The sequence below is a fragment of the Sphaeramia orbicularis genome, chromosome 16, assembly GCF_902148855.1.
Source record: "Sphaeramia orbicularis chromosome 16, fSphaOr1.1, whole genome shotgun sequence".
In the NCBI taxonomy this organism is placed as follows: Eukaryota; Metazoa; Chordata; class Actinopteri; order Kurtiformes; family Apogonidae; genus Sphaeramia; species Sphaeramia orbicularis.
The window spans coordinates 13263628-13279182 of NC_043972.1; the positions used below are offsets into that span (position 1 = coordinate 13263628).

The 15555-nt window shown below is 43.2% G+C and overlaps 1 long non-coding RNA gene across 1 annotated transcript in view; it reads right to left on the bottom strand.

Moving 5' to 3' along the window:
- The window catches only part of LOC115435183 (uncharacterized), a 41588-nt gene that overhangs the window by 470 nt on the left and 25563 nt on the right, over window positions 1–15555 (bottom strand). The window lies entirely within an intron of this gene.

Here is a 15555-nt window from a genome sequence, read left to right on the forward strand (position 1 = left end):
TGGCATTAATTTATTCTTGTCCTAACGCTAGAGCAGCTGCTGATTATGCAGAACATTTACAGATAAATAATGTTGGAGCAATACCTTGTTTTAATAAACAATCTGCCACATCCATGGGGGACGGCCATTGTTGTTTCACGGGCTACGTGACGTCAGAGCTTGAAACTGGGAGAACATGGATCTAGTACGAGTTCACGGGTTTGACTGAACATTCCAATGCATTTTCACTGGTAGAAGGTTGGAAAAACAGGAGTTAAAGGTGGACTGGAACGCAGCATGAATTCTGACTGAGCACAAAAGACAAAATTGCTGTTGAATATCAAGGATAGACTGTGCATTTTACAGCGGCTTGTAGCGGCTGTATTCGTGCATCATGTAAAATATGACAAAATCGAACTTCTTTGGACCAAGGTTATTATCGTTAACGAAAACTAACGAAATGATAAAAACTAGAATTGTAAAAACATTTTTGTTAACTGAAATAAATAAAAACTATAAGTAAAAGAAAAAAAACATAACTAACTGAAACTGTATTGTGTGTTCACAAAACTAAAACGTATAAAAAATTATGGATAAAATTCCCTTAGTTTTCGTCTTTGTCAATGTCGGATTGATACAAAGTCGATTAATTTCGCTCAAGCAATTTTAGCTAGCGGTACTTCATGGTCCGTCACTTGTGGTTTCCAGTTGTCTTCTGGTCTCCACTCTACCTGGGAACATGGAGACTAAAGTTGGGAGAAAGCAGCAGAGTCCTGTTTGGGATTTATTTGAATACGACGGAAAAGAAGAGAAAAGATACAACAAAACTAAAACTAAGCATTTAGGAAAAAAAAAAGAACTAATAAAAACTCACAAACCTGCTCTAAAAACAAATTAAAACTAACTGAATTAGAGAAAGAAAAAGTCAAAACTAAATAAAACTAAACTATAATGAAAAATCCAAAACTATTATAATCTTTCTTTGGACACTTGTCGTTATTCCTGGCAGAAAAGTATAAGGGCAGTCTCATTAGTAACACCCGAACCTTGTTCTCACACTGCTAAGCTAAACTAAAAAAATCAAAGTTAGCTAACACACCACATGTTTATCATGCTATGAACATATAATGAAGAATATTGTCATTTTCATTCAAGAATATGCTCGACCGACAGGGAGCTAAGCATTACATAAATATAATGGTGTGATACAATCACTTAGATATGAAATTAAAGTAGAAAACGTAAAATAATGACAGGACTGACAATGTGTGTACTTACCAGGTAGACAGCACAGTTAAACTGGTGCTATCTCCCTGGGGTGCACCACCCTAGTCTGCAGGGGTGTTACGTTCAATGGCGATAAAATAAAATTGTAATTAATGCCATAAAACAGTGTGAGATGGCGAGTGGAATCACACACTACATACATGAACTCCGTTACAAGCGTAATGTCGTCAAACTGGAGTTCAGATGTAGTAGCTGTGCAGTGTTTGAACAGTATAAAGGTTCTTTTCTTCAGTTGTTTCAGTCTGTGTTTCGATGTTTTCCATGCAGTCCTTGCTCCTGTTTGTATGTAGGTGGTGTGTGGGGTCACACTACCCCTCCCTCCAAGGGGGGCGGGGGCTGCAGCCTCTCCCGGGGGCTCCTCTCATCACTCTCCTGGGGACATCTAAGAGGGACGGGCCTTTGGACGGCTCTTTCTGTTTCCATGAGTATGATAAATATGGCAATTGAGTCTCGTGTGCGTGTGCAGGAACATATCAGCCCCAGGATCATTTTCTTAATGTCTCCTCTATTAGTTTGTTCTCCCTTCGGCGTATTAACATGCCGCTCGGATGATATGCTCTGCTTGTGTGTGCGTGTCCTGGGGGCTGCAGGTGCGATTCTATTAAACTGGACCTGTTTGTTTGTTTGTTTATTTCCTGTCTGTGTGGGCGTGGACACGTGCGTGGACGCCGCCCGCCGTGTTCGAACGTGTACAGTAGAAGCCGCTGTTTGTCTGGGTGGTTTTTGTGGCTGGAAATCGATAGTTATTTGAAGCAGAGGTGGAGAGCAGGGAAGTCACGGTTCAGTTACGGTTCATCTGCTCCACGGGAGTTATTATGGTGAAAAGGGGGGGGGGGGCAGCCCTGCATGGCTCTGCTCCTTTTCTCTTACTTTTCCAACGTGGCTGCATTTGTGTCTTTGATCATGTTAATCCCTGCCTACCCCACCCCACCCTCACCCCCCTCCACCATAGACACACTGCCACACACACCTCAACGCCTGACACAAATTGACAGCCCACTCTACCCCCCCCCCCCCCTTCCAAAATGGCAGCAGAGCAGTGGACGGACGGCAAGTGGCGCTTCATTAAAGTGATTTGAATTGCTTACAGCGACTCAGAACCAGAAACAACTGGAAGTGTTTTGAATTAGTCGACACAAACCAAACATCCAAACATCATGTTTGGGTCTTTAAGGGTTAAAGGTGGACGTTTGGGTCTTTAAGGGTTAAAGGTGGACGTTTGGGTCTTTAAGGGTTAAAGGTGGACGTTTGGGTCTTTAAGGGTTAAAGGGGGACGTTTGGGTCTTTAAGGGTTAAAGGTGGACGTTTGGGTCTTTAAGGGTTAAAGGTGGACGTTTGGGTCTTTATGGGTTAAAGGCAGACGTTTGGGTCTTTAAGGGTTAAAGGGGGACGTTTGGGTCTTTAAGGGTTAAAGGTGGATATTTGGGTCTTTAAGGGTTAAAGGGGGACGTTTGGGTCTTTAAGGGTTAAAGGTGGACGTTTGGGTCTTTAAGGGTTAAAGGGGGACGTTTGGGTCTTTATGGGTTAAAGGTGGACGTTTGGGTCTTTAAGGGTTAAAGGGGGACGTTTGGGTCTTTATGGGTTAAAGGTGGACGTTTGGGTCTTTAAGGGTTAAAGGTGGACGTTTGGGTCTTTAAGGGTTAAAGGGGGACGTTTGGGTCTTTATGGGTTAAAGGCGGACGTTTGGGTCTTTAAGGGTTAAAGGGGGACGTTTGGGTCTTTAAGGGTTAAAGGGGGACGTTTGGGTCTTTATGGGTTAAAGGGGGACGTTTGGGTCTTTAAGGGTTAAAGGGGGACGTTTGGGTCTTTAAGGGTTAAAGGGGGACGTTTGGGTCTTTATGGGTTAAAGGCGGACGTTTGGGTCTTTAAGGGTTAAAGGGGGACGTTTGGGTCTTTAAGGGTTAAAGGTGGACGTTTGGGTCTTTAAGGGTTAAAGGCGGACGTTTGGGTCTTTAAGGGTTAAAGGGGGACGTTTGGGTCTTTAAGGGTTAAAGGGGGACGTTTGGGTCTTTAAGGGTTAAAGGGGGACGTTTGGGTCTTTATGAGTTCAAGGGGGACATTTGGGTCTTTAAGGGTTAAACCCACTGGACTTCAGGGGCTTTGACTCGTCCTGTCTGTCAGTTTCATCAGTTTCTTGGTCGTCTGAGTCTGATTCCACGTGTTCAGACTGTGTGGAGTCGTCTCGTTCTCGGCTCCATCCAACCCAGCGCTCTGTAGAAATAGCAGATCTTCACTGTCAGCCTGCGATAACACCTTTTTCCGCGGCTGCTGCAGCCATCTGCTTCATGTCAGCGCTGCCATATAGGGGTTAATTCTGTTGGTATATTCGTTTTAGCAAAACAAACAGCGTGACAGATGAAGAGAGGAAAACATGATGTGATAGGTTGAGTTGAGTCAGAAAATATTTCATGATAAGGAGGAACTTTTTCCAAAATTGGGTCATTCCAACAGGAAACAGTAAATAGAACACAGAGGAGGCAGCGGGATGAAAACCACAGCCTCCACCTGCACCGGCTCCACAAACCCACATGGAAACGGCCTTGATTCACTAATGACTGACATCGGACCAAGATTTACTCCACTCACAGTCATTACAAGAGTTTCACAACTTTATACAAAAAAAAAAGAAAACTGTCCACCACAAAGGACATTCCATAAAAATTAAATTTTCCACATTATTTATTATTTTGTAGGGTTTTTTTGTTTGTTTGTTTTGTTTTGTTTGTTTTTTTTCATTTTTATTCATTTCCATCCACTGTCATTGATCCAACTCCATGGGTTTTACTGGTGAATCAATGTTGTAGAAGATGACAGTGTTTCCACAGTAACTACAGAGCCTTTGAACGTCCAAATATGGTCATATCTGATGACCATGAAAAGATGAAGAATAGTATTTTACATCAGTTATTGACATGGATTGATAGGATTAGTGGATCACCAGGTATTAAACAGCTTAGATCAGTAGATGGTTTAAGTTAAAGGGTTAAAGGTGGACGTTTGGGTCTTAAAGGGTTAAAACCACATACTGATAATAGTATTTTATAAATCCACTAATACCTGCTCATTCAAACTCTTCGGTCTTATTTCTGCCTCATGGATGTCTTCTGTCACTCTGAACCAGTGAAAACTCACTTCCAACACTGTTTATTTTGCTCTAGTTTCAACATTTTTTTTTTTTTTTTTTTTTCTGATTTCTTTGTCAGTTTGACGGAAACAAAGCTGTTGGCGTCTTTTACTAATTGAACACAGCGAGGCCTTTCGCTGTAGTTTTCAGCTGTGTATCGACAAACTTTGTGCAACAGATTTTCCAGAGCGAGAAACAGGAAACGTCTTTTGAATTTTTGAACGTTTGTGCGGATGAGACCCGTTTGACATGACCCCCCCCCCCCCCCCCCCCCCCCGAGACGACTGTTACGACACATCTCTGTTTCCATTTATTACATTCCTGTCCACTTGGATTATTGTCAGTGTGTGAAATGTTTATAAATGGGCCCATATGTGTTTGCATTTCAGCCGTTAAAATGCACCGACTGAAGACAAAATGTCAAATATCTGCAGAGTTTCATTTGGCCGTGGTTTTCCCCTCCATCATGTACTCGCCGTCCTCTAAACGCCAAAGTCAGGCTTGGACTCCGGTGGTGATCTCATTTACTGGATTGAGTTTTAGTGTCACTGATGTTGGATTGGATGGGATCCTCATCCTGACTGGGACACCAGAGCAGTGCAGCTGTGGACGGATGTCTGCGGGAGTCAGAGCTGTAGAGAAAACACAGTTACAACTAGGGCTGCGTATCGGCAAGAATCTGGTGATATGATTCAAATCACAATACAAGGATCACAATACGATATATCACGATATATCATGAAATTGTTAAAAAGGCTTTTTTTGTTTGTTTGTTTCTTTTTTTAAATGATTATTTCCTTGAAGAATTGAATTACACTAGAAATATGTACAAATACTAAACACATTTTTATTTGATCACAACAGGATCTAATGCTGGATCACAAAATGTTCCTGTGTTCAAACTGAAATTCTGTTTTACAGACATTACAGTTTAAGATCCTGTTCAAATGTTCATATTCTATTAGTTCAGAACTAACATCAGAACATTATTTTAGTTCAATCCCAACAAAGGAACTACCATTATTTAATAAAAGAGTGTGAAGTAATAAGAAATAAAATATAAACAAAAACAAAAAAAATGAACCTCCACAATATCTGCATTTGAATAAATACCTAAAAATATCAATACAGTACTTTTTAATATCGATACAGTATCGTGAAATGAAATATCACAATATATTGCAGAACTGATATTTTCTTACAGCCCTACATACAACACTTCCATAGACTAACATTGTCAAAAATGGCTGACTAAATATGGACCTCCATCCAGGTTCTGGAGGCGGGGCCAATAGTTCCAAACACTGAGTGTAACATCGTCTGAACACATTCATTTGTATTTGTGCTGATCTACCAACTCCAGCTCTAAGTTGATCAGATATGGTCATCTTTCCACTGGTTCAGTGTATTTCCTGTATTAGTGACATTTCTGTTGTAAATTCTGTTTTCTTTGGTTTGTGTTAGTGTTTGGATCCATTTCTATCTAATCCAACTGTTCTGTTGGATTTTCAGCTGTAGTCCTATAGTCAGTTTATTTAAATCCAGGTTCAAGACCTACCTGTTCTCAGCTGCATTTGAATAGAGTTTTTATTCATCAGTTCAGATCTGCACTGTTCCTTTTAAGCTAAAAGTTTTTATCTGTTTTATCTGTTTATCTGATTTTTTTTCTCATGCCTATACTTTTTATTGCTTCCATGTGGTAATGCTTTTAATGTTTTATGTAAAGCACTTTGAATTGTCTTGTGCATGAAATGTGCTATAGAAATAAACCTGTCTTGCCTTGCCTTGCCTAGATAGTTGGTCTGGTCCAGCTGTTCACATGGAACCACTAGAACTACAATGATGGAGGTTCGAAGCCACAGGTGTCAAACATGCGGCCCGGGGGTCAAATCTGGCCCGCCAGAGGGTCGAGTCCGGCCCGTGGGATGAATTTGTAAAATGCAAAAATTACACTGAAGATATGAACAATCAAGGATGTCAAAATTATTTTAATTCTGATTCCACATACAGACCACTTAGATCTCAAGTGGGTCAGACCGGTAAAATACTATCATATTAAACCAGTAAATAATGAAAACAGCAAATTTTCTTTGTTTTAGTGTAAAAAAGTAAAATTACATGACAAACTGTTATTTTACAAAAAATGTGAATAACTCAAAATGTCTTAAGATAAGTAAATGCAATTTTACCAATATTCTGCCTGTTATTCAATGTTATGTGCATTTGTAATTGTAGTGTAAGTTGTAATGCACATATGTAAAGGATAAATTAATAATCTGAGGCATAATATTGTTAAAATTGCACTTGTTTTTCTTAAGATGCTTCTAGTTCTTCATGTTAGTCAGATTTTTGTATTTGTAAACATTGTTATAATTTAATTTTAGTTTTTTCACTGTTATTATATTTGTGGTCCGGCCCACTTGAAATCATTCTGGGCTGAATGTGGCCCCATGAACTAAAACGAGTTTAACACCCCTGTTCTAAGGGAAGGTACCGTCTAAATGTGGTTCTGTGGGTTTGATTGGAGTTGTTCTGTTGAACCTGGTGGTGTTGGGTTCAGTTTGTCAGCTGAGGTCGTGTGATCATTAGTGTCATTTACTGTGGAACAAATATGGGTCCACTTTGACTCGTATTTGATTCTATTTGTTATTTATTATGGTTTCATAATGGGTTCATGTGATGCCTGTCAGTAGTTTTATTTGTCCTGTGCTTGTTTGTTAAACCTACGACTGAATGTAAACCTGCTGACAGAACTAAAGTCAGTCCTTTCAGTGGTTTCAACCCCATGACTCCAAAGCACAACTGACACTAACAGACATACAGCAGTGACACAACGGTTGTGTATGTTTTATTTGTATATTTACCTGCATTTCATTTCATTTATTAAGATCCCCATTAGCAACCAAATCATCAGTTGCTATTCTTCCTGGGGGTCTCCTCTACATTACATTACCATTTAATTATTTACATTAATCTTCCACCGTTCACACCCACACACACACAAACGGGACATATACAACAGTCCAATGCAATAAAAATAAACAAACAAAACAAGTTCTATACATTTGTACTCCTTCACCAACCAATAGCTGTCTGATACAAATCATAAGACTTCTTTCAATATTATCAATACTCTTTCCATTTCATGCCTGCTATGTAAACAAGAAAAGTTTTAATTTCTTTTGCAAACATTTTCTGTTATTAACCCCTCACTGCTGTCTGTTCCATAGAAGAACATGCCAATGCACAGTTTGTTTGGAACTATTGAGTCTTACGTGAACCATGTGATCACCGTAGTGACCACATCCAAGTGTGTCGTAACTCTGTCTCTGTGTGGTTCTAGTGTGTGTCATTCAACAGGACTGGTATTATTGGCTAATTCGCTCGTCCCCAGTGATCCTGTTGGCATTTCAGCCCTTGAAGAACCCCTACACAGGAGTTAGCCTTTAAGTATAATGTTCTCATCGAGGAGGAATACGTCATCTGAGAGGATTTATTCCCAAATTGATCTTAAACATATCTGAGCTTGTTATCATTTCTGGGCTTCTCTGGTCGCCGGCTGTTTCAAAGCAGGACATAATTGCGGCGTTCTTCCTTCCCGGCCGCCCCGACCGCCTGCCTTTTAACCGTCTTGCATGGCAAATTGAGCTCTGCATTTGTGAAGTGTAGCCCTGGGAGTCCCCTAGTGGCCCCTGCCTGGCTGTAACAAGCGTGGGGGGCCCCTGTGGTAAGTGCTCTCTGGGGACCCTGGCTCTGATCCGGCCGCTCCCTGGGGTCCTGTTAATTCCTGCTCGGCTCAGAAAGCCTCGCCACTCTCCAGCACTCTCCTCCTCCTCCTCCTCCTCTGTTCTGTATGTAGAAGGTGTGCTGTCAACACGACTCTCATTAAAAGCTGGTGGAGGTTGTGAAGTTGTGACGGTGACAGAGACGTGCAGATCAGCGGCAGCGTCGCTCTAACCCAGTAACTAAACCCCGCTGAGATCCGGACGCTTAATAGACCACGTGGAATACATGCAAGACATGACTTGGAGCACAGTCTGGAGCTGCTCATGTGCTCCGATCAGAATCTGTGTCTGATTTGGTCTGGAAACAGAATCGGTGTCTTTGCTTTATTCGACGGTTGACGACGATGAGTAATTAGACAAAAGAAAAGTTTGTTTCAAATATGCAACAGAACAAAATAATCCTACTTTAGTCCTTAGAAATAAAAGTGATTACAATAAAACATGAAAACTTATACATATACATGAAAACCAAATATGACTTCATTTGCATTTTGGAAAAGGAGTGAAAGTAGAACTTATTGAATTGTTCTTTAAATGACAGTCTGACCTTTAGCCCCTTATCAACAGAATGTCAGAAAAATCGGTTCCCTCCGATCTTTTGCAAATAGTTACAGGTACGGAAGACTTTTGTGACCAATTTTTCATCAAATCTGTCAAACCTCAGTCATATCCTCAGTGTCATGAATCTGTAAGTCATTCTGTCATTACTCACCTGAATCTCTTGCATTATGGTGAGCAGTTTCTTAGTTCCATCCACCATGAACAAACCATATGTTTACAAACAGAGCCTGTAGGTCACTCGGTCATCTTTGGAATTTTGTCACAACATGCATTGTGGGAAGCGAAGGCTTGCGCCGCTGCCTGACAGTGGCAGTGGCAGTGCGACCATATGATATTATATAGATGAAACAAACACGACGCGGAAACGTCTGAAACGCGGAAACGGCTGGAGGAATATGCATAGTCTGAAGGGAGCTCCTGCCGTTTCCGCCTCATGTCTGTAGCAGCTACCGCTACCAGTCAGTGGAGCGAACCAGCGTTTCCCACAATGCGCATTGCGACAAAATTCCGAAGATGCCCGAGTTACCTCCCGGATCTGAATGTAAACATGTGATTTGTTTATAGTGGATGGCACTAAGAAATTGTTCACTGTAATGCAAGAGATTCAGGTGAGTAATGACAGAAAGACTTATAGATTCATGATACTGAGGATATGACTGAGGTTTGACAGATTTGATGAAAAATTGGTCACGAAAGTCTCCAGCACCTTTAATAACACTTATCATTTTTACATACACCTATGTTGACATACCAGAAACATAAATAAATACATATATATACATACATCCTTGAAGGCAACATAAAATGAATAAACATTTAAATATAACTGTCATAGGTAGTGCACCTGCCCGAGGCCTTTTTCACTCTTGATAACCTGATACCAGTTGTTTTCTGTAAAAATTGAGGGAGTTAGGGTCAAAAATGGGGTATTTTGAAAATCCTGACCTTGTGTTTGACCTTTGTAGGTCATTCAAGGTCAACAAAAGTGGTACCAAATGAAAGACCATGTCCAACTTCCTGTAAGTGGATAATACAAAGTTAGTCGATATCCATCATAGTTTTCAATATAGAAGCTGTTTTGTGGATATGCAAATTAGGCATTTGAGCTCAACTTTGGTGTAATATTGACAAAAACTAATCAGGTCGACTAGAAAATATGGAAAATCATTGGGACATGGTTTGATATTGATAATGACAGAAATGAGACCGATAGAGGACAGACAGACAGATGAACTGACCAGTATACTGGACCTCCAGTAAACAATAAAATAAACAAACAAACCAACAGAACAGAGGCTCCAGATCCACTGATCCAGAACCAGAACCACAGCTGTTTCTACACTTAAACGGACCTGCTTGTTTTGTGTCGTATCCTTTTTATCATCACAGTAAAGTTTGTCCTTGAACGTCTTCATCTGAGCGTCGACTTTAAACTCCATCGTGTGAACCTTCGTCGTCTGTTTCCTCAGATTTCCCATCTGCCCTCTGGCCTGGCGCTCCTGCCCCCCCCCCCCCCCGCCGCCCCTCCAACCCCCCAGTCCTTCCACCCCTGCCCTCCGGCTGGAAGGGGCTAGAGTGAGGGGGTGGGGGTGGGGGGTGGGGGGTGGAAGGGAGGGAGGGAGGGAGGGGGACGTGTACAAGGGGGGAGGAAGGAAGGGGGGAGGCGCCCAGATCATGCCGGGCGACTCCACAGGAGTGATAAGAGCGAATAAGCTGTCAGCGTGGGCGTCGGATGGGCCTTATTGTTCATATTTAGATGGAGGAACAATGGTGGGGTGTCAGGAGCCTATAGTTCATAATCTGCTGATGCTGACCAAGTGTCAGTGTGATCCATGAGCACCGAGGCTCCGGAATCCTTAAGCAATCCCCCGTAGGAATGTCATGGGGGAGAGTACAAATGGGACAGCATCTGCTGGACTATAGATAGATAGGTATAGCAAAAGGGGAGGGAGGAGAGGGGATGGAAGGAGGGCAAGAAAAAAAGAAGAAGCTGAAAGAAGAAGAAACAGAGGAGACAAAAAAACAGACAGAATGAAAAGATTTAGAGGAAATGTAGAGAAACGGAACGAATGAAAGTGGAGACGGAGGGAGAACCATGGATGGATGGATGGATGGATTATGGGGGGTGTTCGGAGGGGGGGGGGGGGCTGATTGTGGGATCTTTCTCTGTGTGAGCCCCCACCTGCAGGTGAGACATGGAGCAGAATGAGCGTCAGATTAGAGGGGGGCCCTCACAGCTCCTTCCCCCACAATGAAGGCTTGATTCTGGGCAGAGATGCCCCCCAGATGCCGGGCGCACCCCGCCGCCGCCACAGCCAATCAGACGCCTTTCTGTACCCGCCTCGATGGAGACGCAGCAGCGTACTGCCCTCAGCCTTCAGCTGTGACACATGACAATTAAAGAGCATTCTTTGATGGAGATTCAGAACAGATCGTATCAAGTCAATGTGTTTGTGTCGGTGACGGAGCTTTGAAGAACTGAAAACACACACACACACACACACACACACACACACACACACACACACACTGGAGTCACATGATCTGCTGGAGTTCTTAAATGTGTCACAATGAAAATGCCCCCCCAGGCATTCTTCATTTACTGTCACAACCATTAGACATGGAAGGGGAGAAAAATAAGAGATGGTATCAGTAACGCATGAGCTACAGTAATTAGCCTCCTGATGCAACTGTGTGTGTGTGTGTGTGTGTGTGTGTGTGTATTCACTGAATGCCGGTGTATTCCTACATCTGCTCAGGGCTCTCATCAACAGGATCTGTGTAAACTTGAATCACTGTTTTCCATCCTGCTGTAGATTCATCGACAGTGACTCGTGGTCGTCTATAAGCTAATGCTAACACCGATGCTAATGCCTCCCTCAGTTTATGAGCTGACCTCATATAATGGGGGCCTTATCATTCCAGGCCGATTTCTACCAAAGTCCTGTTTTCTGTGTTTGTTTTTGACTTTTCTACGTCCATAACCTCTGTTTCTGTAGTTAATGCTAATCGTTTGTTGTTTCTGTGGTTAATGCTAACACCAATGCTAATGCTTATGCCTCCCTCAGTTTATAAGCTAACCTCATATAATGGGGGCCTTGTCATTCTAGGCCGATTTCTGCCAAAGTCCCAGATGTTCACTTCCTGTTTTCTGTGTTTGTTTTTGACATTTCTACGTCCACAACCTGTTTCTGTGGTTAATGCTAACCGTTCGTTGTTTCTGTAGTTAATGCTAATCGTTCGGCGTTTCTGTGGTTAATGCTAATCATTGGTCGTTTGTCCTCCGTCAGTCTGTGTGTCTGTAGGTGTGTGTTACTCAGATGGACACTCAGTGTGTTTGTTTTTCTGTGTAGTTTAGATCCTTGTCCATCCAGTAGAACATCCCAGTCCCAGTCCAGTGGACCAGTGTCTACTGTATGAACCACTCATCAGTGTTTTTGAAACATGAGCGTAAATCCACAGAACGAGTGAACGTCGCATGAAAACCAGTTCAGTCATGGAATGAATTCAACTGGTTCTGTGAGCTTCTACTGGATTTAGGTTCTAGATCCAGAGGCCTGCATGTCACTGGTTTACTGGTGTACTGTTGTTGTCCTTTTACTGGTTTTATCGGTGTACTGTTGTTGTCCTTTAACTGGTTTTACTGGTGTACTGTTGTCCAGTCTCAGCAGATGTGTGTATGTGATTGGACTAACCCCCTCTGACTCAGACCTGGAGGTGGTTCAGAGGCTTTAACACTGACTGGCTCCACCTCCGACCACAGCTCTGGTCCATCTGATGGAACTGTTCCTACTTCGTGGACCTGTAGACGTCTGACTCGTCTGTTTTCTTTGGTCCGGTTCTGTGGGATTCTGGACAGTTTCATATTCAAACTCTGACAAAAAGGACCGTGTTGACTTTAGCTTCTCATTAAAACCAAACCAAACACCACAAGTATTAGTAACAGTAGGAACAACACCACAGAGATTAGAGGATTTAAGAGTATTTTATATATATATATATATATATATATATATATACACACACACACACACATATATATATATATATATTTTGTGTGTGTGTGTGTGTGTGTGTGTGTGTCTGTCTGTCTGTCACCCAGGTCTGGACTTTGCATCATTTCATTCATTTTCCTACAGATTCTGGACAAAAATCATCCGTAAAGTTACAAAATAAAGTGACTGAGCGTTCGATTGTGCGTCTGGACTCAACCTTCACTTCACTGAATCGCCGCCGTTTGCCATCATCCAGTCCTTGTCCCACCGGATCCTGTTACCCAGCATGCCTCTGCTTCTTCCGCTCATTCCCATCGCATGGCGTTGGCCTCAGCACGGCATCTGCTCAGCGTCAGGCGTCGGACGCTGACGTCCAACACAAACACACAGCAGTCAGAGTCCGTCTGCGTGAGCGACAGCGCCCGGGCTTTTACCGCCACGCTAAACGCACACGACAACGCCAGAGCCAAGCCAGTCCTACAGCCAGTCCCAGAGGCCGGAGCCGCCCACAGGCCACAGAGACCGCCTAATCAGAGGTTCGGTAACACACACGTATGCACAAACACACACATGTACGCACAAACACACACATGTATGCACAAACACACACATGTATGCACAAACACACACGTACGCACAAACACATACATGTACGCACAAACACAGACATGTACGCACAAACACAGACATGTACGCACAACCACACACATGTACACACAACCGCACACATGTACACACAACCGCACACATGTACACACAACCACACACATGTTCACACAAACACACATGTGCACACAAACACACATGTACACACTAACACACACGTACGCACAAATACACATGTACGCACAACCACACACATGTACGCACAAACACACACATGTACACACAACCACACACATACACACGCACAGGTACGCAGTCCCAAACTAGGCTGAAACAGGATGTGACTGTGACACACTGCAGTTCCACATTGACGACCCAAACACACACTTCCTCAGTCATGTGACCAGCTCAGTGGTTGGTTGGTTTGAACCTGGACTAGTCAGACTCCACCCACTCCTGTCTCTGTTCAAAGCCATTATGATCCACACGTGTTTGTCAACATGTGGATCTGATGCGGAGCCGATACCAGAGGAACCACCTGAACCCAGAGCAGGACCAGAACACCTACTCACACAACACAAAACGCTCTTTGTGTTCCTGAGGACTGGATCATGTGACCTCAGGTAGAAAACAAGAGGCTGAGGCCGCTCTGTGACACCCAACACCACCGCCTCCGCCACCGCCGTCAAAGCCGCGTCCTGTAAAAGGAAACACAAAGCGTTTACAGCGAATGTGAGGCTTCATGTGCAGGGTCGGGTTTCAGACTGAGGACATGTGACTGCCAAACATCAAAACTCCCATGATGCCACGATGTTCATCAGTGGTGTCTCGTGACTCTAAACACTAGGGAAGAAGTGAAGACAACGGTGGTGTTCCTGCGATTGACTGCTGGGTTCCGTGTCCACATGTAGGACGGAACCAACGGAACCAATAGAACCGACTGAACCAACAGAACTGATAGGGTTAGAACAGGTGGACAAACAGGAGAAGGAGAAAAAACTGAACAGGAAGTAGATGAACACAACATCCACCTGATGGAAGATGTGGAGACATTAGAAACTAAGGAAGACAGACACTAAGACACAAACTAAGACAGGAACGAAGACAGGTTCTAACTATCATGTAACTGTTCCTTTCCTTCTACTGGTCCATATGTTGATGGTTTATATCGTGTAAATGGTTCCAGATATCAGTCTAGATCCTATTGATCACTGATAGAAGTCATATATGGACTGTGATTGGATGAGGTGAGTTCCCCTCCAGTGAAAGTCCCGCCCACTTTTATAGGTAGATTCATGTGCATCCAGACCACAGGACTGGAACATAGGACAGAACCAGGACTATAACATAGAACAGAACCAGGACTAGAACATAGAGACAGACGCTGACGTATGGGGACACTGGTTCTGTTTTTGTCTTTTCTGTTTGACTCGTCACCTCAGGATTTATTCAACTGAGATCAAATATGAACATTATCTAAACGTGAAATGTTGCAGTTTATTTGAGGTGAATGTATGTCAGTGGAAGACAATTAAAGTTGTGCTTCTGACTGAGGCGGTGGCGTAAACTCCAGCGGTTCCATCAGTGTTTGGACTAAATGACGCCGTTCCTCTCCATTCAATTTAAAGCGAGAGGAGCCGGCATCAATTATGGCCGTGCACTATTGAAATGTTCCTGTGATGGAGGGTAATAGTAGAGAACATGTTTTATGACTTAATTGAGTGGAGTTCCAGCAGGCCTTGAAAATGAGGAGTGACAGTAGGCGTTATCGCAGTGCGCCCTGGGTAATTATGTGGGGCTAAGTCTGGTTCGGAGGAGCTGAGACTGGGTTCATCTGATGCAGACGCTGTTTTATTTCCACGGTAACGGCTCCACATGTGCAGCAGGAACAATGTCATTTACTGCAGTCGATGTTTATCACTTTAGGTTTCCACGTTATAGCAGACGCTCGCCCGACGCCATCGCGCGCCACAATTAGCACGTGTAACGACTTCACAATCAGAAACAAAAACAAGCGCGTTTGAAGCACCGCGTCCTGGTGAGAGGTGTAATCATGTTCAGGGCAATTAGACGGCTTTGTTGTTGTGTGCAGCCGTGTTACGTACCTGTGGGACGCTGATTGACTCAACAATCTAATTAGCTCGGTTATGTCGGATCCACAACAGGTTCCAATCGGCAGCGAGGACGGGGCTGGAACGACGCGCAACAGGGTCAGAGC